The 27074-nt window shown below is 42.4% G+C and overlaps 4 non-coding genes across 4 annotated transcripts; all 4 read right to left on the bottom strand.

The window, feature by feature from the left end:
• Nucleotides 1–4565: 4565 nt before the first annotated feature.
• On the bottom strand, nt 4566–4687 carry TRNAL-CAA (transfer RNA leucine (anticodon CAA)). Its single transcript has 2 exons — nt 4650–4687; nt 4566–4611 (listed from the first exon to the last, which is right to left on the bottom strand). It is a non-coding gene; the product is annotated as a tRNA-Leu (tRNA).
• A 5354-nt stretch (nt 4688–10041) lies between these two features.
• On the bottom strand, nt 10042–10163 carry TRNAL-CAA (transfer RNA leucine (anticodon CAA)). Its single transcript has 2 exons — nt 10126–10163; nt 10042–10087 (listed from the first exon to the last, which is right to left on the bottom strand). It is a non-coding gene; the product is annotated as a tRNA-Leu (tRNA).
• A 1954-nt stretch (nt 10164–12117) lies between these two features.
• TRNAL-CAA (transfer RNA leucine (anticodon CAA)) lies at nt 12118–12239 on the bottom strand. The gene is made up of 2 exons: nt 12202–12239; nt 12118–12163 (listed from the first exon to the last, which is right to left on the bottom strand). It is a non-coding gene; the product is annotated as a tRNA-Leu (tRNA).
• A 1378-nt stretch (nt 12240–13617) lies between these two features.
• TRNAL-CAA (transfer RNA leucine (anticodon CAA)) lies at nt 13618–13739 on the bottom strand. The gene is made up of 2 exons: nt 13702–13739; nt 13618–13663 (listed from the first exon to the last, which is right to left on the bottom strand). It is a non-coding gene; the product is annotated as a tRNA-Leu (tRNA).
• Between the last annotated feature and the right edge of the window lie 13335 nt (nt 13740–27074).

A 27074-nucleotide genomic window follows, 5' to 3' on the forward strand; every position in this document is an offset into this window, starting at 1 on the left:
AATTACATCTCTTCCAGTTATTTTCATAAAACATATCGTGTCAGAAGTGGGATTCGAACGCACGCCCTCATATGAGGCCCAGAATACACAGATTCACATCGTGAACAAAGGAAGCTAAGCCCCTTGAGTCTGGCGCCTTACACCGCTCGGCCTTCCTGACGTGGTTTTAAGTCATTTAGATGTTTAAAATTACATCTCTTCCAGTTATTTTCATAAAACATATCGTGTTCGAAGTGAGATTCGAACCCACGCCCTCAAACGAGGACCAGAATACACAGATTGACATCGTGAACCAATGAAACTAAGAACCCTTGAGTCCGTCGCCTTAGACCGCTCGGTCATCCTGACGTGGTTTAGTGTAACTTGGACGTTTTAAAATTACATCTCATCCAGTTATTTTCATAAAACATATCGTGTCAGAAGTGGGATTCGAACACACTGTCTCAAACGAGGACCAGAATACACGGATTCACATCGTGATCCAATGAAACTAAGAACCCTTGAATCTGTAGCCTTAGACAGCTCGGCAATCCTGATATGGTTTTGTGTAATTTGGACGTTTTAAAATTACATCTCTTCCAGTTATTTTCATAAAACATATCGTGTCAGAAGTGGGATTCGAACCTACGCCCTCATACGAGGCCCAGAATACACAGATTGACATCGTGAACCAATGAAACTAAGAACCCTTGAATCTGTAGCCTTAGACCGCTCGGCAATCCTGACATGGTTTTGTGTAATTTGGACGTTTTAAAATTACATCTCTTCCAGTTATTTTCATAAAACATATCGAGTTAGAAGTGGGATTCGAACCCACGCCATCATACGAGGCCCAAAACACACAGATTGACATCGTGAACCAATGAAACTAAGAACCCTTGAGTCTGTCGCCTTAGACCGCTCGGTCATCCTGACGTGGTTTAGTGTAATTTGGACGTTTTAAAATTACATCTCATCCAGTTATTTTCATAAAACATATCGTGTCAGAAGTGGGATTCGAACCTACGCACTCATACGAGGCCCAGAATACACAGATTGACATCGTGAACCAATGAAACTAAGAACCCTTGAATCTGTAGCCTTAGACCGCTCGGCAATCCTGCCATGGTTTTGTGTAATTTGGACGTTTTAAAATTACATCTCTTCTAGTTATTTTCATAAAACATATCGTGTTAGAAGTGGGTTTCGAACCCACGCTATCATACGAGGCACAAAACACACAGATTGACATCGTGAACCAATGAAACTAAGAACCCTTGAGTCCGTCGCCTTAGACCGCTCGGCAATCCTGACATGGTTTTGTGTAATTTGGACGTTTTATAATTACATCTCATCCAGTTATTTTCATAAAACATATCGTGTCAGAAGTGGAATTCGAACACACTGTCTCAAACGAGGACCAGAATACACGGATTCACATCGTGATCCAATGAATCTAAGAACCCTTGAATCTGTAGCCTTAGACAGCTCGGCAATCCTGATATGGTTTTGTGTAATTTGGACGTTTTAAAATTACATCTCTTCCAGTTATTTTCATAAAACATATCGTGTCAGAAGTGGGATTCGAACGCACGCCCTCATATGAGGCCCAGAATACACAGATTCACATCGTGAACAAAGGAAGCTAAGCCCCTTGAGTCTGGCGCCTTACACCGCTCGGCCTTCCTGACGTGGTTTTAAGTCATTTAGATGTTTAAAATTACATCTCTTCCAGTTATTTTCATAAAACATATCGTGTCAGAAGTGGGATTCGAACCTACGCACTCATACGAGGCCCAGAATACACAGATTGACATCGTGAACCAATGAAACTAAGAACCCTTGAATCTGTAGCCTTAGACCGCTCGGCAATCCTGCCATGGTTTTGTGTAATTTGGACGTTTTAAAATTACATCTCTTCTAGTTATTTTCATAAAACATATCGTGTTAGAAGTGGGTTTCGAACCCACGCCATCATACGAGGCACAAAACACACAGATTGACATCGTGAACCAATGAAACTAAGAACCCTTGAGTCCGTCGCCTTAGACCGCTCGGCAATCCTGACATGGTTTTGTGTAATTTGGACGTTTTAAAATTACATCTCTTCCAGTTATTTTCATAAAACATATCGAGTTAGAAGTGGGATTCGAACCCACGCCATCATACGAGGCCCAAAACACACAGATTGACATCGTGAACCAATGAAACTAAGAACCCTTGAGATTGTCGCCTTAGACTGCTCGGTCATCCTGACGTGGTTTAGTGTAATTTGGACGTTTTATAATTACATCTCATCCAGTTATTTTCATAAAACATATCGTGTCAGAAGTGGAATTCGAACACACTGTCTCAAACGAGGACCAGAATACACGGATTCACATCGTGATCCAATGAAACTAAGAACCCTTGAATCTGTAGCCTTAGACAGCTCGGCAATCCTGATATGGTTTTGTGTAATTTGGACGTTTTAAAATTACATCTCTTCCAGTTATTTTCATAAAACATATCGTGTCAGAAGTGGGATTCGAACGCACGCCCTCATATGAGGCCCAGAATACACAGATTCACATCGTGAACAAAGGAAGCTAAGCCCCTTGAGTCTGGCGCCTTACACCGCTCGGCCTTCCTGACGTGGTTTTAAGTCATTTAGATGTTTAAAATTACATCTCTTCCAGTTATTTTCATAAAACATATCGTGTTCGAAGTGAGATTCGAACCCACGCCCTCAAACGAGGACCAGAATACACAGATTGACATCGTGAACCAATGAAACTAAGAACCCTTGAGTCCGTCGCCTTAGACCGCTCGGCAATCCTGACATGGTTTTGTGTAATTTGGACGTTTTAAAATTACATCTCTTCCAGTTATTTTCATAAAACATATCGTGTCAGAAGTGGGATTCGAACCCACGCCATCATACGAGGCCCAAAACACACAGATTGATATCGTGAACCAATGAAACTAAGAACCCTTGAGTCTGTCGCCTTAGACCGCTCGGTCATCCTGACGTGGTTTAGTGTAACTTGGACGTTTTAAAATTACATCTCATCCAGTTATTTTCATAAAACATATCGTGTCAGAAGTGGGATTCGAACCTACGCCCTCATACGAGGCCCAGAATACACAGATTGACATCGTGAACCAATGAAACTAAGAACCCTTGAATCTGTAGCCTTAGACCGCTCGGCAATCCTGACATGGTTTGTGTAATTTGGACGTTTTAGAATTACATCTCTTCCAGTTATTTTCATAAAACATATCGTGTTAGAAGTGGGTTTCGAACCCACGCCATCATACGAGGCCCAAAACACACAGATTGACATCGTGAACCAATGAAACTAAGAACCCTTGAGTCTGTCGCCTTAGACCGCTCGGTCATCCTGACGTGGTTTAGTGTAATTTGGACGTTTTAAAATTACATCTCATCCAGTTATTTTCATAAAACATATCGTGTCAGAAGTGGGATTCGAACCTACGCACTCATACGAGGCCCAGAATACACAGATTGACATCGTGAACCAATGAAACTAAGAACCCTTGAATCTGTAGCCTTAGACCGCTCGGCAATCCTGACATGGTTTTGTGTAATTTGGACGTTTTAGAATTACATCTCTTCCAGTTATTTTCATAAAACATATCGTGTTAGAAGTGGGTTTCGAACCCACGCCATCATACGAGGCCCAAAACACACAGATTGACATCGTGAACCAATGAAACTAAGAACCCTTGAGTCCGTCGCCTTAGACCGCTCGGCAATCCTGACATGGTTTCGTGTAATTTGGACGTTTTAAAATTACATCTCTTCCAGTTATTTTCATAAAACATATCGAGTAAGAAGTGGGATTCGAACCCACGCCATCATACGAGGCCCAAAACACACAGATTGACATCGTGAACCAATGAAACTAAGAACCCTTGAGTTTGTCGCCTTAGACCGCTCGGTCATCCTGACGTGGTTTAGTGTAATTTGGACGTTTTATAATTACATCTCATCCAGTTATTTTCATAAAACATATCGTGTCAGAAGTGGAATTCGAACACACTGTCTCAAACGAGGACCAGAATACACGGATTCACATCGTGATCCAATGAAACTAAGTACCCTTGAATCTGTAGCCTTAGACAGCACGACAATCCTGATATGGTTTTGTGTAATTTGGACGTTTTAAAATTACATCTCTTCCAGTTATTTTCATAAAACATATCGTGTCAGAAGTGGGATTCGAACGCACGCCCTCATATGAGGCCCAGAATACACAGATTCACATCGTGAAAGAAGGAAGCTAAGCCCCTTGAGTCTGGCGCCTTACACCGCTCGGCCTTCCTGACGTGGTTTTAAGTCATTTAGACGTTTAAAATTACATCTCTTCCAGTTATTTTCATAAAACATATCGTGTTAGAAGTGGGTTTCGAACCCACGCCATCATACGAGGCCCAAAACACACAGATTGACATCGTGAACCAATGAAACTAAGAACCCTTGAGTCTGTCGCCTTAGACCGCTCGGCAATCCTGACATGGTTTTGTGTAATTTGGACGTTTTAAAATTACATCTCTTCCAGTTATTTTCATAAAACATATCGTGTCAGAAGTGGGATTCGAACCCACGCCCTCATACGAGGATCAGAATTCACAGATTCACGTCGTGAACGAAGGAAGCTAAGCCCCTTGAGTCTGGCGCCTTAGACCGCTCGGCCATCCTGACGTGATTTTGTGTAACTTTGACGCTTTAAAATTACATCTCTTCCAGATATTTTCATAAAACATATCGTGTCAGAAGTGGGATTCAAACCCACGCCCTCATACGAGGCCCAGAATAACACAGTTTCACATCGTGAACGAAGAAAGATAAGCCCCTTGAGTCTGAGGCCTTACACCGCTCGGCCATCCTGACGTGGTTTTAAGTCATTTAGACGTTTAAAATTTCATCTCTTCCAGTTATTTTCATAAAACATATCGTTTCAGAAGTGATATTCGAACCCACACCCTCAAACGAGGACCGGAATACACAGATTCACATCGTGATCCAATGAAACTAAGAACCCTTGAATCTGTAGCCTTAACAAGCTCGGCAATCCTGACATGGTTTTGTGTAATTTGGACGTTTTAAAATTACATCTCTTCCAGTTATTTTCATAAAACATATCGTGTCAGAAGTGGGATTCGAACCCACGCCCTCATACGAGGCCCAGAATAACACAGATTCACATCGTGAACGAAGGAAGCTAAGCCCCTTGGGCCTGGCGCCTTAGACCGCTCGGCCATCCTGACGTGATTTTGTGTAATTTAGAGTTTTAAAATTACATCTCTTCCAGTTATTTTCATAAAACATATCGTGTCAGAAGTGGGATTCGAACCCACGCCCTCATACGAGGCCCAGAATACACAGATTGACATCGTGAACCAATGAAACTAAGAACCCTTGAATCTGTAGCCTTAGACCGCTCGGCAATCCTGACATGGTTTTGTGTAATTTGGACGTTTTAATATTACATCTCTTCCAGTTATTTTCATAAAACATATCGTGTTAGAAGTGGGATTCGAACCCACGCCCTCATACGAGGCCCAAAACACACAGATTGACATCGTGAACCAATGAAACTAAGATCCCTTGAGTCTGTCACCTTAGACCGCTCGGTCATCCTGACGTGGTTTAGTGTAATTTGGACGTTTTAAAATTACATCTCATCCAGTTATTTTCATAAAACATATCGAGTTAGAAGTGGGATTCGAACCCACGCCATCATACGAGGCGCAAAACACACAGATTGACATCGTGAACCCATGAAACTAAGAACCCTTGAGTCTGTCGCCTTAGACCGCTCGGTCATCCTGACGTGGTTTAGTGTAATTTGGACGTTTTAAAATTACATCTCATCCAGTTATTTTCATAAAACATATCGTGTCAGAAGTGGGATTCGAACCTACGCCCTCATACGAGGCCCAGAATCCACAGATTGACATCGTGAACCAATGAAACTAAGAACCCTTGAATCTGTAGCCTTAGACCGCTCGGCAATCCTGACATGGTTTTGTGTAATTTGGACGTTTTAGAATTACATCTCTTCCAGTTATTTTCATAAAAAATATCGTGTTAGAAGTGGGTTTCGAACCCACGCCATCATACGAGGCCCAAAAAACACAGATTGACATCGTGAACCAATGAAACTAAGAACCCTTGAGTCTGTCGCCTTAGACCGCTCGGCAATCCTGACATGGTTTTGTGTAATTTGGACGTTTTAAAATTACATCTCTTTCAGTTATTTTCATAAAACATATCGAGTCAGAAGTGGGATTCGAACCCACGCCATCATACGAGGCCCAAAACACACAGATTGACATCGTGAACCAATGAAACTAAGAACCCTTGAGTCTGTCGCCTTAGACCGCTCGGTCATCCTGACGTGGTTTAGTGTAATTTGGACGTTTTAAAATTACATCTCATCCAGTTATTTTCATAAAACATATCGTGTCAGAAGTGGGATTCGAACCTACGCCCTCATACGAGGCCCAGAATACACAATTGACATCGTGAACCAATGAAACTAAGAACCCTTGAATCTGTAGCCTTAGACCGCTCGGCAATCCTGACATGGTTTTGTGTAATTTGGACGTTTTAGAATTACATCTCTTCCAGTTATTTTCATAAAACATATCGTGTTAGAAGTGGGTTTCGAACCCACGCCATCATACGAGGCCCAAAACACACAGATTGACATCGTGAACCAATGAAAATAAGAACCCTTGAGTCTGTCGCCTTAGACCGCTCGGTCATCCTGACGTGGTTTAGTGTAATTTAAACGTTTTAAAATTACATCTCATCCAGTTATTTTCATAAAACATATCGTGTCAGAAGTGGGATTCGAACCTACGCCCTCATACGAGGCCCAGAATCCACAGATTGACATCGTGAACCAATGAAACTAAGAACCCTTGAATCTGTAGCCTTAGACCGCTCGGCAATCCTGACATGGTTTTGTGTAATTTGGACGTTTTAGAATTACATCTCTTCCAGTTATTTTCATAAAAAATATCGTGTTAGAAGTGGGTTTCGAACCCACGCCATCATACGAGGCCCAAAACACACAGATTGACATCGTGAACCAATGAAACTAAGAACCCTTGAGTCTGTCGCCTTAGACCGCTCGGTCATCCTGACGTGGTTTAGTGTAATTTGGACGTTTTAAAATTACATCTCTTCCAGTTATTCTGATAAAACATATCGTGTCAGAAGTGGGATTCGAACCTACGCCCTCATACGAAGCCCAGAATACACAGATTGACATCGTGAACCAATGAAACTAAGAACCCTTGAATCTGTAGCCTTAGACCGCTCGGCAATCCTGACATGGTTTTGTGTAATTTGGACGTTGTAAAATTACATCTCTTCCAGTTATTTTCATAAAACATATCGTGTCAGAAGTGGGATTCGAACCCACGCCCTCATACGAGGCCCAGAATACACAGATTGACATCGTGAACCAATGAAACTAAGAACCCTTGAATCTGTAGCCTTAGACCGCTCGGCAATCCTGACATGGTTTTGTGTAATTTGGACGTTTTAATATTACATCTCTTCCAGTTATTTTCATAAAACATATCGTGTTAGAAGTGGGATTCGAACCCACGCCCTCATACGAGGCCCAAAACACACAGATTGACATCGTGAACCAATGAAACTAAGATCCCTTGAGTCTGTCACCTTAGACCGCTCGGTCATCCTGACGTGGTTTAGTGTAATTTGGACGTTTTAAAATTACATCTCATCCAGTTATTTTCATAAAACATATCGAGTTAGAAGTGGGATTCGAACCCACGCCATCATACGAGGCGCAAAACACACAGATTGACATCGTGAACCAATGAAACTAAGAACCCTTGAGTCTGTCGCCTTAGACCGCTCGGTCATCCTGACGTGGTTTAGTGTAATTTGGACGTTTTAAAATTACATCTCATCCAGTTATTTTCATAAAACATATCGTGTCAGAAGTGGGATTCGAACCTACGCCCTCATACGAGGCCCAGAATCCACAGATTGACATCGTGAACCAATGAAACTAAGAACCCTTGAATCTGTAGCCTTAGACCGCTCGGCAATCCTGACATGGTTTTGTGTAATTTGGACGTTTTAGAATTACATCTCTTCCAGTTATTTTCATAAAAAATATCGTGTTAGAAGTGGGTTTCGAACCCACGCCATCATACGAGGCCCAAAAAACACAGATTGACATCGTGAACCAATGAAACTAAGAAACCTTGAGTCTGTCGCCTTAGACCGCTCGGCAATCCTGACATGGTTTTGTGTAATTTGGACGTTTTAAAATTACATCTCTTTCAGTTATTTTCATAAAACATATCGAGTCAGAAGTGGGATTCGAACCCACGCCATCATAGGAGGCCCAAAACACACAGATTGACATCGTGAACCAATGAAACTAAGAACCCTTGAGTCTGTCGCCTTAGACCGCTCGGTCATCCTGACGTGGTTTAGTGTAATTTGGACGTTTTAAAATTACATCTCATCCAGTTATTTTCATAAAACATATCGTGTCAGAAGTGGGATTCGAACCTACGCCCTCATACGAGGCCCAGAATACACAATTGACATCGTGAACCAATGAAACTAAGAACCCTTGAATCTGTAGCCTTAGACCGCTCGGCAATCCTGACATGGTTTTGTGTAATTTGGACGTTTTAGAATTACATCTCTTCCAGTTATTTTCATAAAACATATCGTGTTAGAAGTGGGTTTCGAACCCACGCCATCATACGAGGCCCAAAACACACAGATTGACATCGTGAACCAATGAAACTAAGAACCCTTGAGTCTGTCGCCTTAGACCGCTCGGTCATCCTGACGTGGTTTAGTGTAATTTAAACGTTTTAAAATTACATCTCATCCAGTTATTTTCATAAAACATATCGTGTCAGAAGTGGGATTCGAACCTACGCCCTCATACGAGGCCCAGAATCCACAGATTGACATCGTGAACCAATGAAACTAAGAACCCTTGAATCTGTAGCCTTAGACCGCTCGGCAATCCTGACATGGTTTTGTGTAATTTGGACGTTTTAGAATTACATCTCTTCCAGTTATTTTCATAAAAAATATCGTGTTAGAAGTGGGTTTCGAACCCACGCCATCATACGAGGCCCAAAACACACAGATTGACATCGTGAACCAATGAAACTAAGAACCCTTGAGTCTGTCGCCTTAGACCGCTCGGTCATCCTGACGTGGTTTAGTGTAATTTGGACGTTTTAAAATTACATCTCTTCCAGTTATTCTGATAAAACATATCGTGTCAGAAGTGGGATTCGAACCTACGCCCTCATACGAAGCCCAGAATACACAGATTGACATCGTGAACCAATGAAACTAAGAACCCTTGAATCTGTAGCCTTAGACCGCTCGGCAATCCTGACATGGTTTTGTGTAATTTGGACGTTGTAAAATTACATCTCTTCCAGTTATTTTCATAAAACATATCGTGTCAGAAGTGGGATTCGAACCCACGCCCTCATACGAGGCCCAGAATACACAGATTGACATCGTGAACCAATGAAACTAAGAACCCTTGAATCTGTAGCCTTAGACCGCTCGGCAATCCTGACATGGTTTTGTGTAATTTGGACGTTTTAAAATTACATCTCTTCCAGTTATTTTCATAAAACATATCGTGTTAGAAGTGGGATTCGAACCCACGCCATCATATGAGGCCCAAAACACACAGATTGAAATCGTGAACCAATGAAACTAAGAACCCTTGAGTCTGTCGCCTTAAACCGCTCGGTCATCCTGACGTGGTTTAGTGTAATTTGGACGTTTTAAAATTACATCTCATCCAGTTATTTTCATAAAACACATCGTGTCAGAAGTGGGATTCGAACCTACGCCCTCATACGAGGCCCAGAATACACAGATTGACATCGTGAACCAATGAAACTAAGAACCCTTGAATCTGTAGCCTTAGACCGCTACGCAATCCTGACATGGTTTTGTGTAATTTGGACGTTTTAAAATTACATCTCTTCCAGTTATTTTGATAAAACATATCGTGTCAGAAGTGGGATTCGAACCCACGCCCTCATACGAGGATCAGAATTCACAGATTCACGTCGTGAACGAAGGAAGCTAAGCCCCTTGAGTCTGGCGCCTTAGACCGCTCGGCCATCCTGACGTGGTTTTAAGTCATTTAGATGTTTAAAATTACATCTCTTCCAGTTATTTTCATAAAACATATCGTGTTCGAAGTGAGATTCGAACCCACGCCCTCAAACGAGGACCAGAATACACAGATTGACATCGTGAACCAATGAAACTAAGAACCCTTGAGTCTGTCGCCTTAGACCGCTCGGCAATCCTGACATGGTTTTGTGTAATTTGGACGTTTTAAAATTACATCTCTTTCAGTTATTTTCATAAAACATATCGAGTCAGAAGTGGGATTCGAACCCACGCCATCATACGAGGCCCAAAACACACAGATTGACATCGTGAACCAATGAAACTAAGAACCCTTGAGTCTGTCGCCTTAGACCGCTCGGTCATCCTGACGTGGTTTAGTGTAATTTGGACGTTTTAAAATTACATCTCATCCAGTTATTTTCATAAAACATATCGTGTCAGAAGTGGGATTCGAACCTACGCCCTCATACGAGGCCCAGAATACACAATTGACATCGTGAACCAATGAAACTAAGAACCCTTGAATCTGTAGCCTTAGACCGCTCGGCAATCCTGACATGGTTTTGTGTAATTTGGACGTTTTAGAATTACATCTCTTCCAGTTATTTTCATAAAACATATCGTGTTAGAAGTGGGTTTCTAACCCACGCCATCATACGAGGCCCAAAACACACAGATTGACATCGTGAACCAATGAAACTAAGAACCCTTGAGTCTGTCGCCTTAGACCGCTCGGTCATCCTGACGTGGTTTAGTGTAATTTGGACGTTTTAAAATTACATCTCATCCAGTTATTTTCATAAAACATATCGTGTCAGAAGTGGGATTCGAACCTACGCCCTCATACGAGGCCCAGAATCCACAGATTGACATCGTGAACCAATGAAACTAAGAACCCTTGAATCTGTAGCCTTAGACCGCTCGGCAATCCTGACATGGTTTTGTGTAATTTGGACGTTTTAGAATTACATCTCTTCCAGTTATTTTCATAAAAAATATCGTGTTAGAAGTGGGTTTCGAACCCACGCCATCATACGAGGCCCAAAACACACAGATTGACATCGTGAACCAATGAAACTAAGAACCCTTGAGTCTGTCGCCTTAGACCGCTCGGTCATCCTGACGTGGTTTAGTGTAATTTGGACGTTTTAAAATTACATCTCTTCCAGTTATTCTGATAAAACATATCGTGTCAGAAGTGGGATTCGAACCTACGCCCTCATACGAAGCCCAGAATACACAGATTGACATCGTGAACCAATGAAACTAAGAACCCTTGAATCTGTAGCCTTAGACCGCTCGGCAATCCTGACATGGTTTTGTGTAATTTGGACGTTGTAAAATTACATCTCTTCCAGTTATTTTCATAAAACATATCGTGTCAGAAGTGGGATTCGAACCCACGCCCTCATACGAGGCCCAGAATACACAGATTGACATCGTGAACCAATGAAACTAAGAACCCTTGAATCTGTAGCCTTAGACCGCTCGGCAATCCTGACATGGTTTTGTGTAATTTGGACGTTTTAAAATTACATCTCTTCCAGTTATTTTCATAAAACATATCGTGTTAGAAGTGGGATTCGAACCCACGCCATCATATGAGGCCCAAAACACACAGATTGAAATCGTGAACCAATGAAACTAAGAACCCTTGAGTCTGTCGCCTTAAACCGCTCGGTCATCCTGACGTGGTTTAGTGTAATTTGGACGTTTTAAAATTACATCTCATCCAGTTATTTTCATAAAACACATCGTGTCAGAAGTGGGATTCGAACCTACGCCCTCATACGAGGCCCAGAATACACAGATTGACATCGTGAACCAATGAAACTAAGAACCCTTGAATCTGTAGCCTTAGACCGCTACGCAATCCTGACATGGTTTTGTGTAATTTGGACGTTTTAAAATTACATCTCTTCCAGTTATTTTGATAAAACATATCGTGTCAGAAGTGGGATTCGAACCCACGCCCTCATACGAGGATCAGAATTCACAGATTCACGTCGTGAACGAAGGAAGCTAAGCCCCTTGAGTCTGGCGCCTTAGACCGCTCGGCCATCCTGACGTGATATTGTGTAACTTGGACGCTTTAAAATTACATCTCTTCCAGTTATTTTCATAAAACATATCGTGTCAGAAGTGGGATTCGAACCCACGCCCTCATACGAGGCCCAGTTTCACATCGTGAACGAAGGAAGATAAGCCCCTTGAATCTGGCGCCTTACACCGCTCGGCCATCCTGACGTGGTTTTAAGTCATTTAGACGTTTAAAATTTCATCTCTTCCAGTTATTTTCATAAAACATATCGTTTCAGAAGTGATATTCGAACCCACACCCTCAAACGAGGCCCAAAACACACAGATTGACATCGTGAACCAATGAAACTACGAACCCTTGAGTCTGTCGCCTTAGACCGCTCGGCAATCCTGACATGGTTTTGTGTAATTTGGACGTTTTAAAATTACATCTCTTCCAGTTATTTTCATAAAACATATCGTGTTAGAAGTGGGTTTCGAACCCACGCCATCATACGAGGCCCAAAACACACAGATTGACATCGTGAACCAATGAAACTAAGAACCCTTGAGTCTGTCGCCTTAGACCGCTCGGTCATCCTGACGTGGTTTAGTGTAATTTGGACGTTTTAAAATTACATCTCTTCCAGTTATTCTGATAAAACATATCGTGTCAGAAGTGGGATTCGAACCTACGCCCTCATACGAAGCCCAGAATACACAGATTGACATCGTGAACCAATGAAACTAAGAACCCTTGAATCTGTAGCCTTAGACCGCTCGGCAATCCTGACATGGTTTTGTGTAATTTGGACGTTGTAAAATTACATCTCTTCCAGTTATTTTCATAAAACATATCGTGTCAGAAGTGGGATTCGAACCCACGCCCTCATACGAGGCCCAGAATACACAGATTGACATCGTGAACCAATGAAACTAAGAACCCTTGAATCTGTAGCCTTAGACCGCTCGGCAATCCTGACATGGTTTTGTGTAATTTGGACGTTTTAAAATTACATCTCTTCCAGTTATTTTCATAAAACATATCGTGTTAGAAGTGGGATTCGAACCCACGCCATCATATGAGGCCCAAAACACACAGATTGAAATCGTGAACCAATGAAACTAAGAACCCTTGAGTCTGTCGCCTTAAACCGCTCGGTCATCCTGACGTGGTTTAGTGTAATTTGGACGTTTTAAAATTACATCTCATCCAGTTATTTTCATAAAACACATCGTGTCAGAAGTGGGATTCGAACCTACGCCCTCATACGAGGCCCAGAATACACAGATTGACATCGTGAACCAATGAAACTAAGAACCCTTGAATCTGTAGCCTTAGACCGCTACGCAATCCTGACATGGTTTTGTGTAATTTGGACGTTTTAAAATTACATCTCTTCCAGTTATTTTGATAAAACATATCGTGTCAGAAGTGGGATTCGAACCCACGCCCTCATACGAGGATCAGAATTCACAGATTCACGTCGTGAACGAAGGAAGCTAAGCCCCTTGAGTCTGGCGCCTTAGACCGCTCGGCCATCCTGACGTGATATTGTGTAACTTGGACGCTTTAAAATTACATCTCTTCCAGTTATTTTCATAAAACATATCGTGTCAGAAGTGGGATTCGAACCCACGCCCTCATACGAGGCCCAGAATACACAGATTGACATCGTGAACCAATGAAACTAAGAACCCTTGAATCTGTAGCCTTAGACCGCTCGGCAATCCTGACATGGTTTTGTGTAATTTGGACGTTTTAATATTACATCTCTTCCAGTTATTTTCATAAAACATATCGTGTTAGAAGTGGGATTCGAACCCACGCCCTCATACGAGGCCCAAAACACACAGATTGACATCGTGAACCAATGAAACTAAGATCCCTTGAGTCTGTCGCCTTAGACCGCTCGGCAATCCTGACATGGTTTTGTGTAATTTGGACGTTTTAGAATTACATCTCTTCCAGTTATTTTCATAAAAAATATCGTGTTAGAAGTGGGTTTCGAACCCACGCCATCATACGAGGCCCAAAACACACAGATTGACATCGTGAACCAATGAAACTAAGAACCCTTGAGTCTGTCGCCTTAGACCGCTCGGCAATCCTGACATGGTTTTGTGTAATTTGGACGTTTTAAAATTACATCTCTTTCAGTTATTTTCATAAAACATATCGAGTCAGAAGTGGGATTCGAACCCACGCCATCATACGAGGCCCAAAACACACAGATTGACATCGTGAACCAATGAAACTAAGAACCCTTGAGTCTGTCGCCTTAGACCGCTCGGTCATCCTGACGTGGTTTAGTGTAATTTGGACGTTTTAAAATTACATCTCATCCAGTTATTTTCATAAAACATATCGTGTCAGAAGTGGGATTCGAACCTACGCCCTCATACGAGGCCCAGAATACACAGATAGACATCGTGAACCAATGAAACTAAGAACCCTTGAATCTGTAGCCTTAGACCGCTCGGCAATCCTGACATGGTTTTGTGTAATTTGGACGTTTTAGAATTACATCTCTTCCAGTTATTTTCATAAAACATATCGTGTTAGAAGTGAGTTTCGAACCCACGCCATCATACGATGCCCAACACACACAGATTGACATCGTGAACCAATGAAACTAAGAACCCTTGAGTCTGTCGCCTTAGACCGCTCGGTCATCCTGACGTGGTTTAGTGTAATTTGGACGTTTTAAAATTACATCTCTTCCAGTTATTTTGATAAAACATATCGTGTCAGAAGTGGGATTCGAACCTACGCCCTCATACGAAGCCCAGAATACACAGATTGACATCGTGAACCAATGAAACTAAGAACCCTTGAATCTGTAGCCTTAGACCGCTCGGCAATCCTGACATGGTTTTGTGTAATTTGGACGTTGTAAAATTACATCTCTTCCAGTTATTTTCATAAAACATATCGTGTCAGAAGTGGGATTCGAACCCACGCCCTCATACGAGGCCCAGAATACACAGATTGACATCGTGAACCAATGAAACTAAGAACCCTTGAATCTGTAGCCTTAGACCGCTCGGCAATCCTGACATGGTTTTGTGTAATTTGGACGTTTTAAAATTACATCTCATCCAGTTATTTTCATAAAACATATCGTGTCAGAAGTGGGATTCGAACCTAACCCTCATACGAGGCCCAGAATACACAGATTGACATCGTGAACCAATGAAACTAAGAACCCTTGAATCTGTAGCCTTAGACCGCTCGGCAATCCTGACATGGTTTTGTGTAATTTGGACGTTTTAGAATTACATCTCTTCCAGTTATTTTCATAAAACATATCGTGTTAGAAGTGAGTTTCGAACCCACGCCATCATACGATGCCCAACACACACAGATTGACATCGTGAACCAATGAAACTAAGAACCCTTGAGTCTGTCGCCTTAGACCGCTCGGTCATCCTGACGTGGTTTAGTGTAATTTGGACGTTTTAAAATTACATCTCATCCAGTTATTTTCATAAAACATATCGTGTCAGAAGTGGGATTCGAACCTACGCCCTCATACGAGGCCCAGAATACACAGATTGACATCGTGAACCAATGAAACTAAGAACCCTTGAATCTGTAGCCTTAGACCGCTACGCAATCCTGACATGGTTTTGTGTAATTTGGACGTTTTAAAATTACATCTCTTCCAGTTATTTTGATAAAACATATCGTGTCAGAAGTGGGATTCGAACACACGCCCTCATACGAGGCCCAGAATACACAGATTGACATCGTGAACCAATAAAACTAAGAACCCTTGAATATGTAGCCTTAGACCGCTCGGCAATCCTCACATGGTTTTGTGTAATTTGGACGTTTTAAAATTACATCTCTTCCAGTTATTTTCATAAAACATATCGTGTTAGAAGTGGGATTCGAACCCACGCCATCATACGAGGTCCAAAACACACAGATTGACATCGTGAACCAATGAAACTAAGAACCCTTGAGTCTGTCGCCTTAAACCGCTCGGTCATCCTGACGTGGTTTAGTGTAATTTGGACGTTTTAAAATTACATCTCATCCAGTTATTTTCATAAAACATATCGTGTCAGAAGTGGGATTCGAACCTACGCCCTCATACGAAGCCCAGAATACACAGATTGACATCGTGAACCAATGAAACTAAGAACCCTTGAATCTGTAGCCTTAGACCGCTCGGCAATCCTGACATGGTTTTGTGTAATTTGGACGTTGTAAAATTACATCTCTTCCAGTTATTTTCATAAAACATATCGTGTCAGAAGTGGGATTCGAACACACGCCCTCATACGAGGCCCAGAATACACAGATTGACATCGTGAACCAATGAACCTAAGAACCCTTGAATCTGTAGCCTTAGACCGCTCGGCAATCCTGACAAGGTTTTGTGTAATTTCAACGTTTTAAAATTACATCTCTTCCAGTTATTTTCATAAAACATATCGTGTTAGAAGTGGGATTCGAACCCACGCCATCATATGAGGCCCAAAACACACAGATTGACATCGTGAACCAATGAAACTAAGAACCCTTGAGTCTGTCGCCTTAGACCGCTCGGTCATCCTGACGTGGTTTAGTGTAATTTGGACGTTTTAAAATTACATCTCATCCAGTTATTTTCATAAAACATATCGTGTCAGAAGTGGGATTCGAACCTACGCCCTCATACGAGGCCCAGAATACACAGATTGACATCGTGAACCAATGAAACTAAGAACCCTTGAATCTGTAGCCTTAGACCGCTCGGCAATCCTGACATGGTTTTGTGTAATTTGGACGTTTTAGAATTACATCTCTTCCAGTTATTTTCATAAAACATATCGTGTTAGAAGTGGGTTTCGAACCCACGCCATCATACGAGGCCCAAAACACACAGATTGACATCGTGAACCAATGAAACTAAGAACCCTTGAGTCTGTTGCCTTAGACCGCTCGGTCATCCTGACGTGGTTTAGTGTAATTTGGACGTTTTAAAATTACATCTCTTCCAGTTATTTTGATAAAACATATCGTGTCAGAAGTGGGATTCGAACCTACGCCCTCATACGAAGCCCAGAATACACAGATTGACATCGTGAACCAATGAAACTAAGAACCCTTGAATCTGTAGCCTTAGACCGCTCGGCAATCCTGACATGGTTTTGTGTAATTTGGACGTTGTAAAATTACATCTCTTCCAGTTATTTTCATAAAACATATCGTGTCAGAAGTGGGATTCGAACCCACGCCCTCATACGAGGCCCAGAATACACAGATTGACATCGTGAACCAATGAAACTAAGAACCCTTGAGTCTGTCGCCTTAAACCGCTCGGTCATCCTGACGTGGTTTAGTGTAATTTGGACGTTTTAAAATTACATCTCATCCAGTTATTTTCATAAAACATATCGTGTCAGAAGTGGGATTCGAACCTACGCCCTCATACGAGGCCCAGAATACACAGATTGACATCGTGAACCAATGAAACTAAGAACCCTTGAATCTGTAGCCTTAGACCGCTACGCAATCCTGACATGGTTTTGTGTAATTTGGACGTTTTAAAATTACATCTCTTCCAGTTATTTTGATAAAACATATCGTGTCAGAAGTGGGATTCGAACACACGCCCTCATACGAGGCCCAGAATACACAGATTGACATCGTGAACCAATGAAACTAAGAACCCTTGAATCTGTAGCCTTAGACCGCTCGGCAATCCTGACATGGTTTTGTGTAATTTGGACGTTTTAAAATTACATCTCTTCCAGTTATTTTCATAAAACATATCGTGTTAGAAGTGGGATTCGAACCCACGCCATCATACGAGGTCCAAAACACACAGATTGACATCGTGAACCAATGAAACTAAGAACCCTTGAGTCTGTCGCCTTAAACCGCTCGGTCATCCTGACGTGGTTTAGTGTAATTTGGACGTTTTAAAATTACATCTCATCCAGTTATTTTCATAAAACATATCGTGTCAGAAGTGGGATTCGAACCTACGCCCTCATACGAAGCCCAGAATACACAGATTGACATCGTGAACCAATGAAACTAAGCCCCTTGAGCGTGGAGCCTTAGACCGCTCGGCCATCCTGACGTGATTTTGTGTAATTTGGAGTTTTAAAACTACATCTCTTCCAGTTATTTTCATAAAACATATCGTGTCAGAAGTGGGATTCGAACCCACGCTCTCATACGAAGCCCAGAATAACACAGTTTCACATCGTGAACGAAGGAAGCTAAGCCCCTTGAGTCTCGCGCCTTACACCGTTCGGCCATCCTGACGTGGTTTTAAGTCATTTAGACGTTTTAAAATACATCTCTTCCAGTTATTTTCATAAAACATATCGTGTCAGAAGTGCGATTCGAACCCACGCCCTCATACGAGGCCCAGAATAACGCAAATTCACATCGTGAACGAAGGAAGCTAAGCTCCTTGAGCCTGGCGCCTTAGACCGCTCGGCCATCCTGACGTGATTTGGTGCAATTTGGACGTTTTAAAATTACATCTCTTCCAGTTATTTTCATAAAACATATCTTGTCAGAAGAGGGATTCGAACCCACGCCCTCATACGAGGCCCAGACTACACAGATTGATATCGTGAACCAATGAAACTAAGAACCCTTGAATCTGTAGCCTTAGACCGCTCGGCAATCCTGACATGGTTTTGTGTAATTTGGACGTTTTAAAATTACATCTCATCCAGTTATTTTCATAAAACATATCGTGTCAGAAGTGGGATTCGAACCTACGCCCTCATACGAGGCCCAGAATACTCAGATTGACATCGTGAACCAATGAAACTAAGAACCCTTGAATCTGTAGCCTTAGACCGCTCGGCAATCCTGACATGGTTTTGTGTAATTTGGACGTTGTAAAATTACATCTCTTCCAGTTATTTTCATAAAACATATCGTGTCAGAAGTGGGATTCGAACCCACGCCATCATACGAGGCCCAAAACACACAGATTGACATCGTGAACCAATGAAACTAAGAACCCTTGAGTCTGTCGCCTTAGACCGCTCGGTCATCCTGACGTGGTTTAGTGTAATTTGGACGTTTTAAAATTACATCTCATCCAGTTATTTTCATAAAACATATCGTGTCAGAAGTGGGATTCGAACCTACGCCCTCATACGAGGCTCAGAATACACAGATTTACATCGTGAACCAATAAAACTAAGAACCCTTGAATCTGTAGCCTTAGACCGCTCGGCAATCCTGACATGGTTTTGTGTAATTTGGACGTTTTAAAATTACATCTCTTCGAGTTATTTTCAAAAAACATATCGTGTTAGAAGTGGGATTCGAACCCACGCCATCATACGAGGCCCAAAATCCACAGATTGACATCGTGAACCAATGAAACTAAGCCCCTTGAGCCTGGCGCCTTAGACCGCTCGGCCATCCTGACGTGATTTTGTGTAATTTGGAGTTTTAAAACTACATCTCTTCCAGTTATTTTCATAAAACATATCGTGTCAGAAGTGGGATTCGAACCCACGCTCTCATACGAGGCCCAGAATAACACAGTTTCACATCGTGAACGAAGGAAGCTAAGCTCCTTGAGCCTGGCGCCTTAGACCGCTCGGCCATCCTGACGTGATTTTGTGCAATTTGGACGTTTTAAAATTACATCTCTTCCAGTTATTTTCATAAAACATATCGTGTCAGAAGTGGGATTCGAACCCACGCCATCATACGAGGCCCAGAATACTCAGATTGACATCGTGAACCAATGAAACTAAGAACCCTTGAGTCTGGCGCCTTAGACCGCTCGGTCATCCTGACGTGGTTTAGTGTAATTTGGACGTTTTAAAATACATCTCTTCCAGTTATTTTCATAAAACATATCGTGTCAGAAGTGGGATTCGAACCCACGCCCTCATACGAGGCCCAGAATAACGCAGATTCACATCGTGAACGAAGGAAGCTAAGCTCCTTGAGCCTGGCGCCTTAGACCGCTCGGCCATCCTGACGTGATTTGGTGCAATTTGGACGTTTTAAAATTACATCTCTTCCAGTTATTTTCATAAAACATATCGTGTCAGAAGTGGGATTCGAACCCACGCCATCATACGAGGCCCAGAATACTCAGATTGACATCGTGAACCAATGAAACTAAGAACCCTTGAGTCTGGCGCCTTAGACCGCTCGGCAATCCTGACATGGTTTTGTGTAATTTGGACGTTTTAAAATTACATCTCTTCCAGTTATTTTCATATAACATATCGTGTCAGAAGTGGGATTCGAACCTACGCCCTCACACGAGGCCCAGAATACTCAGATTGACATCGTGAACCAATGAAACTAAGAACCCTTGCATCTGTAGCCTTAGACCGCTCGGCAATCCTGACATGGTTTTGTGTAATTTGGACGTTGTAAAATTACATCTCTTCCAGTTATTTTCATAAAACATATCGTGTCAGAAGTGGGATTCGAACCCACGCCATCATACGAGGCCCAAAACACACAGATTGACATCGTGAACCAATGAAACTAAGAACCCTTGAGTCTGTCGCCTTAGACCGCTCGGTCATCCTGACGTGGTTTAGTGTAATTTGGACGTTTTAAAATTACATCTCATCCAGTTATTTTCATAAAACATATCGTGTCAGAAGTGGGATTCGAACCTACGCCCTCATACGAGGCTCAGAATACACAGATTGACATCGTGAACCAATGAAACTAAGAACCCTTGAATCTGTAGCCTTAGACCGCTCGGCAATCCTGACATGGTTTTGTGTAATTTGGACGTTGTAAAATTACATCTCTTCCAGTTATTTTCATAAAACATATCGTGTCAGAAGTGGGATTCGAACCCACGCCCTCATACGAGGCCCAGAATACACAGATTGACATCGTGAACCAATGAAACTAAGAACCCTTGAATCTGTAGCCTTAGACCGCTCGGCAATCCTGACATGGTTTTGTGTTATTTGGACGTTTTAAAATAACATCTCTTCCAGTTATTTTCATAAAACATATCGTGTTAGAAGTGGGATTCGAACCCACGCCATCATACGAGGCCCAAAACACACAGATTGACATCGTGAACCAATGAAACTAAGAACCCTTGAGTCTGTCGCCTTAGACCGCTCGGTCATCCTGACGTGGTTTAGTGTAATTTGGACGTTTTAAAATTACATCTCATCCAGTTATTTTCATAAAACATATCGTGTCAGAAGTGGGATTCGAACCTACGCCCTCATACGAGGCTCAGAATACACAGATTGACATCGTGAACCAATGAAACTAAGAACCCTTGAATCTGTAGCCTTAGACCGCTCGGCAATCCTGACATGGTTTTGTGTAATTTGGACGTTGTAAAATTACATCTCTTCCAGTTATTTTCATAAAACATATCGTGTCAGAAGTGGGATTCGAACCCACGCCATCATACGAGGCCCAAAACACACAGATTGACATCGTGAACCAATGAAACTAAGAACCCTTGAGTCTGTCGCCTTAGACCGCTCGGTCATCCTGACGTGGTTTAGTGTAATTTGGACGTTTTAAAATTACATCTCATCCAGTTATTTTCATAAAACATATCGTGTCAGAAGTGGGATTCGAACCCACGCTCTCATACGAGGCCCAGAATAACACAGTTTCACATCGTGAACGAAGGAAGCTAAGCCCCTTGAGTCTCGCGCCTTACACCGTTCGGCCATCCTGACGTGGTTTTAAGTCATTTAGACGTTTTAAAATACATCTCTTCCAGTTATTTTCATAAAACATATCGTGTCAGAAGTGCGATTCGAACCCACGCCCTCATACGAGGCCCAGAATAACGCAGATTCACATCGTGAACGAAGGAAGCTAAGCTCCTTGAGCCTGGCGCCTTAGACCGCTCGGCCATCCTGACGTGATTTGGTGCAATTTGGACGTTTTAAAATTACATCTCTTCCAGTTATTTTCATAAAACATATCTTGTCAGAAGAGGGATTCGAACCCACGCCCTCATACGAGGCCCAGACTACACAGATTGATATCGTGAACCAATGAAACTAAGAACCCTTGAATCTGTAGCCTTTGACCGCTCGGCAATCCTGACATGGTTTTGTGTAATTTGGACGTTTTAAAATTACATCTCATCCAGTTATTTTCATAAAACATATCGTGTCAGAAGTGGGATTCGAACCTACGCCCTCATACGAGGCCCAGAATACTCAGATTGACATCGTGAACCAATGAAACTAAGAACCCTTGAATCTGTAGCCTTAGACCGCTCGGCAATCCTGACATGGTTTTGTGTAATTTGGACGTTGTAAAATTACATCTCTTCCAGTTATTTTCATAAAACATATCGTGTCAGAAGTGGGATTCGAACCCACGCCATCATACGAGGCCCAAAACACACAGTTTCACATCGTGAACGAAGGAAGCTAAGCCCCTTGAGTCTCGCGCCTTACACCGTTCGGCCATCCTGACGTGGTTTTAAGTCATTTAGACGTTTTAAAATACATCTCTTCCAGTTATTTTCATAAAACATATCGTGTCAGAAGTGCGATTCGAACCCACGCCCTCATACGAGGCCCAGAATAACGCAGATTCACATAGTGAACGAAGGAAGCTAAGCTCCTTGAGCCTGGCGCCTTAGACCGCTCGGCCATCCTGACGTGATTTGGTGCAATTTGGACGTTTTAAAATTACATCTCATCCAGTTATTTTCATAAAACATATCGTGTCAGAAGTGGGATTCGAACCTACGCCCTCATACGAGGCCCAGAATACTCAGATTGACATCGTGAACCAATGAAACTAAGAACCCTTGAATCTGTCGCCTTAGACCGCTCGGTCAACCTGACGTGGTTTAGTGTAATTTGGACGTTTTAAAATTACATCTCATCCAGTTATTTTCATAAAACATATCGTGTCAGAAGTGGGATTCGAACCCACGCTCTCATACGAGGCCCAGAATAACACAGTTTCACATCGTGAACGAAGGAAGCTAAGCCCCTTGAGTCTCGCGCCTTACACCGTTCGGCCATCCTGACGTGGTTTTAAGTCATTTAGACGTTTTAAAATACATCTCTTCCAGTTATTTTCATAAAACATATCGTGTCAGAAGTGCGATTCGAACCCACGCCCTCATACGAGGCCCAGAATAACGCAGATTCACATCGTGAACGAAGGAAGCTAAGCTCCTTGAGCCTGGCGCCTTAGACCGCTCGGCCATCCTGACGTGATTTGGTGCAATTTGGACGTTTTAAAATTACATCTCTTCCAGTTATTTTCATAAAACATATCTTGTCAGAAGAGGGATTCGAACCCACGCCCTCATACGAGGCCCAGACTACACAGATTGATATCGTGAACCAATGAAACTAAGAACCCTTGAATCTGTAGCCTTTGACCGCTCGGCAATCCTGACATGGTTTTGTGTAATTTGGACGTTTTAAAATTACATCTCATCCAGTTATTTTCATAAAACATATCGTGTCAGAAGTGGGATTCGAACCTACGCCCTCATACGAGGCCCAGAATACTCAGATTGACATCGTGAACCAATGAAACTAAGAACCCTTGAATCTGTAGCCTTAGACCGCTCGGCAATCCTGACATGGTTTTGTGTAATTTGGACGTTGTAAAATTACATCTCTTCCAGTTATTTTCATAAAACATATCGTGTCAGAAGTGGGATTCGAACCCACGCCCTCATACGAGGCCCAGAATACACAGATTGACATCGTGAACCAATGAAACTAAGAACCCTTGAATCTGTAGCCTTAGACCGCTCGGCAATCCTGACATGGTTTTGTGTTATTTGGACGTTTTAAAATAACATCTCTTCCAGTTATTTTCATAAAACATATCGTGTTAGAAGTGGGATTCGAACCCACGCCATCATACGAGGCCCAAAACACACAGATTGACATCGTGAACCAATGAAACTAAGAACCCTTGAGTCTGTCGCCTTAGACCGCTCGGTCATCCTGACGTGGTTTAGTGTAATTTGGACGTTTTAAAATTACATCTCATCCAGTTATTTTCATAAAACATATCGTGTCAGAAGTGGGATTCGAACCTACGCCCTCATACGAGGCTCAGAATACACAGATTGACATCGTGAACCAATGAAACTAAGAACCCTTGAATCTGTAGCCTTAGACCGCTCGGCAATCCTGACATGGTTTTGTGTAATTTGGACGTTGTAAAATTACATCTCTTCCAGTTATTTTCATAAAACATATCGTGTCAGAAGTGGGATTCGAACCCACGCCATCATACGAGGCCCAAAACACACAGATTGACATCGTGAACCAATGAAACTAAGAACCCTTGAGTCTGTCGCCTTAGACCGCTCGGTCATCCTGACGTGGTTTAGTGTAATTTGGACGTTTTAAAATTACATCTCATCCAGTTATTTTCATAAAACATATCGTGTCAGAAGTGGGATTCGAACCCACGCTCTCATACGAGGCCCAGAATAACACAGTTTCACATCGTGAACGAAGGAAGCTAAGCCCCTTGAGTCTCGCGCCTTACACCGTTCGGCCATCCTGACGTGGTTTTAAGTCATTTAGACGTTTTAAAATACATCTCTTCCAGTTATTTTCATAAAACATATCGTGTCAGAAGTGCGATTCGAACCCACGCCCTCATACGAGGCCCAGAATAACGCAGATTCACATCGTGAACGAAGGAAGCTAAGCTCCTTGAGCCTGGCGCCTTAGACCGCTCGGCCATCCTGACGTGATTTGGTGCAATTTGGACGTTTTAAAATTACATCTCTTCCAGTTATTTTCATAAAACATATCTTGTCAGAAGAGGGATTCGAACCCACGCCCTCATACGAGGCCCAGACTACACAGATTGATATCGTGAACCAATGAAACTAAGAACCCTTGAATCTGTAGCCTTTGACCGCTCGGCAATCCTGACATGGTTTTGTGTAATTTGGACGTTTTAAAATTACATCTCATCCAGTTATTTTCATGAAACATATCGTGTCAGAAGTGGGATTCGAACCTACGCCCTCATACGAGGCCCAGAATACTCAGATTGACATCGTGAACCAATGAAACTAAGAACCCTTGAATCTGTAGCCTTAGACCGCTCGGCAATCCTGACATGGTTTTGTGTAATTTGGACGTTGTAAAATTACATCTCTTCCAGTTATTTTCATAAAACATATCGTGTCAGAAGTGGGATTCGAACCCACGCCATCATACGAGGCCCAAAACACACAGTTTCACATCGTGAACGAAGGAAGCTAAGCCCCTTGAGTCTCGCGCCTTACACCGTTCGGCCATCCTGACGTGGTTTTAAGTCATTTAGACGTTTTAAAATACATCTCTTCCAGTTATTTTCATAAAACATATCGTGTCAGAAGTGCGATTCGAACCCACGCCCTCATACGAGGCCCAGAATAACGCAGATTCACATAGTGAACGAAGGAAGCTAAGCTCCTTGAGCCTGGCGCCTTAGACCGCTCGGCCATCCTGACGTGATTTGGTGCAATTTGGACGTTTTAAAATTACATCTCATCCAGTTATTTTCATAAAACATATCGTGTCAGAAGTGGGATTCGAACCTACGCCCTCATACGAGGCCCAGAATACTCAGATTGACATCGTGAACCAATGAAACTAAGAACCCTTGAATCTGTCGCCTTAGACCGCTCGGTCAACCTGACGTGGTTTAGTGTAATTTGGACGTTTTAAAATTACATCTCATCCAGTTATTTTCATAAAACATATCGTGTCAGAAGTGGGATTCGAACCCACGCTCTCATACGAGGCCCAGAATAACACAGTTTCACATCGTGAACGAAGGAAGCTAAGCCCCTTGAGTCTCGCGCCTTACACCGTTCGGCCATCCTGACGTGGTTTTAAGTCATTTAGACGTTTTAAAATACATCTCTTCCGGTTATTTTCATAAAACATATCGTGTCAGAAGTGCGATTCGAACCCACGCCCTCATACGAGGCCCAGAATAACGCAGATTCACATCGTGAACGAAGGAAGCTAAGCTCCTTGAGCCTGGCGCCTTAGACCGCTCGGCCATCCTGACGTGATTTGGTGCAATTTGGACGTTTTAAAATTACATCTCTTCCAGTTATTTTCATAAAACATATCTTGTCAGAAGAGGGATTCGAACCCACGCCCTCATACGAGGCCCAGACTACACAGATTGATATCGTGAACCAATGAAACTAAGAACCCTTGAATCTGTAGCCTTTGACCGCTCGGCAATCCTGACATGGTTTTGTGTAATTTGGACGTTTTAAAATTACATCTCATCCAGTTATTTTCATAAAACATATCGTGTCAGAAGTGGGATTCGAACCTACGCCCTCATACGAGGCCCAGAATACTCAGATTGACATCGTGAACCAATGAAACTAAGAACCCTTGAATCTGTAGCCTTAGACCGCTCGGCAATCCTGACATGGTTTTGTGTAATTTGGACGTTGTAAAATTACATCTCTTCCAGTTATTTTCATAAAACATATCGTGTCAGAAGTGGGATTCGAACCCACGCCATCATACGAGGCCCAAAACACACAGATTGACATCGTGAACCAATGAAACTAAGAACCCTTGAGTCTGTCGCCTTAGACCGCTCGGTCATCCTGACGTGGTTTAGTGTAATTTGGACGTTTTAAAATTACATCTCATCCAGTTATTTTCATAAAACATATCGTGTCAGAAGTGGGATTCGAACCCACGCTCTCATACGAGGTCCAGAATAACACAGTTTCACATCGTGAACGAAGGAAGCTAAGCCCCTTGAGTCTCGCGCCTTACACCGTTCGGCCATCCTGACGTGGTTTTAAGTCATTTAGACGTTTTAAAATACATCTCTTCCAGTTATTTTCATAAAGCATATCGTGTCAGAAGTGCGATTCGAACCCACGCCCTCATACGAGGCCCAGAATAACGCAGA

This window comes from Phalangium opilio, unplaced genomic scaffold (genome assembly GCF_054372755.1).
Source record: "Phalangium opilio isolate 3A_F unplaced genomic scaffold, DU_Popi_V2 ptg000039l_1, whole genome shotgun sequence".
NCBI classification, from domain to species: Eukaryota; Metazoa; Arthropoda; class Arachnida; order Opiliones; family Phalangiidae; genus Phalangium; species Phalangium opilio.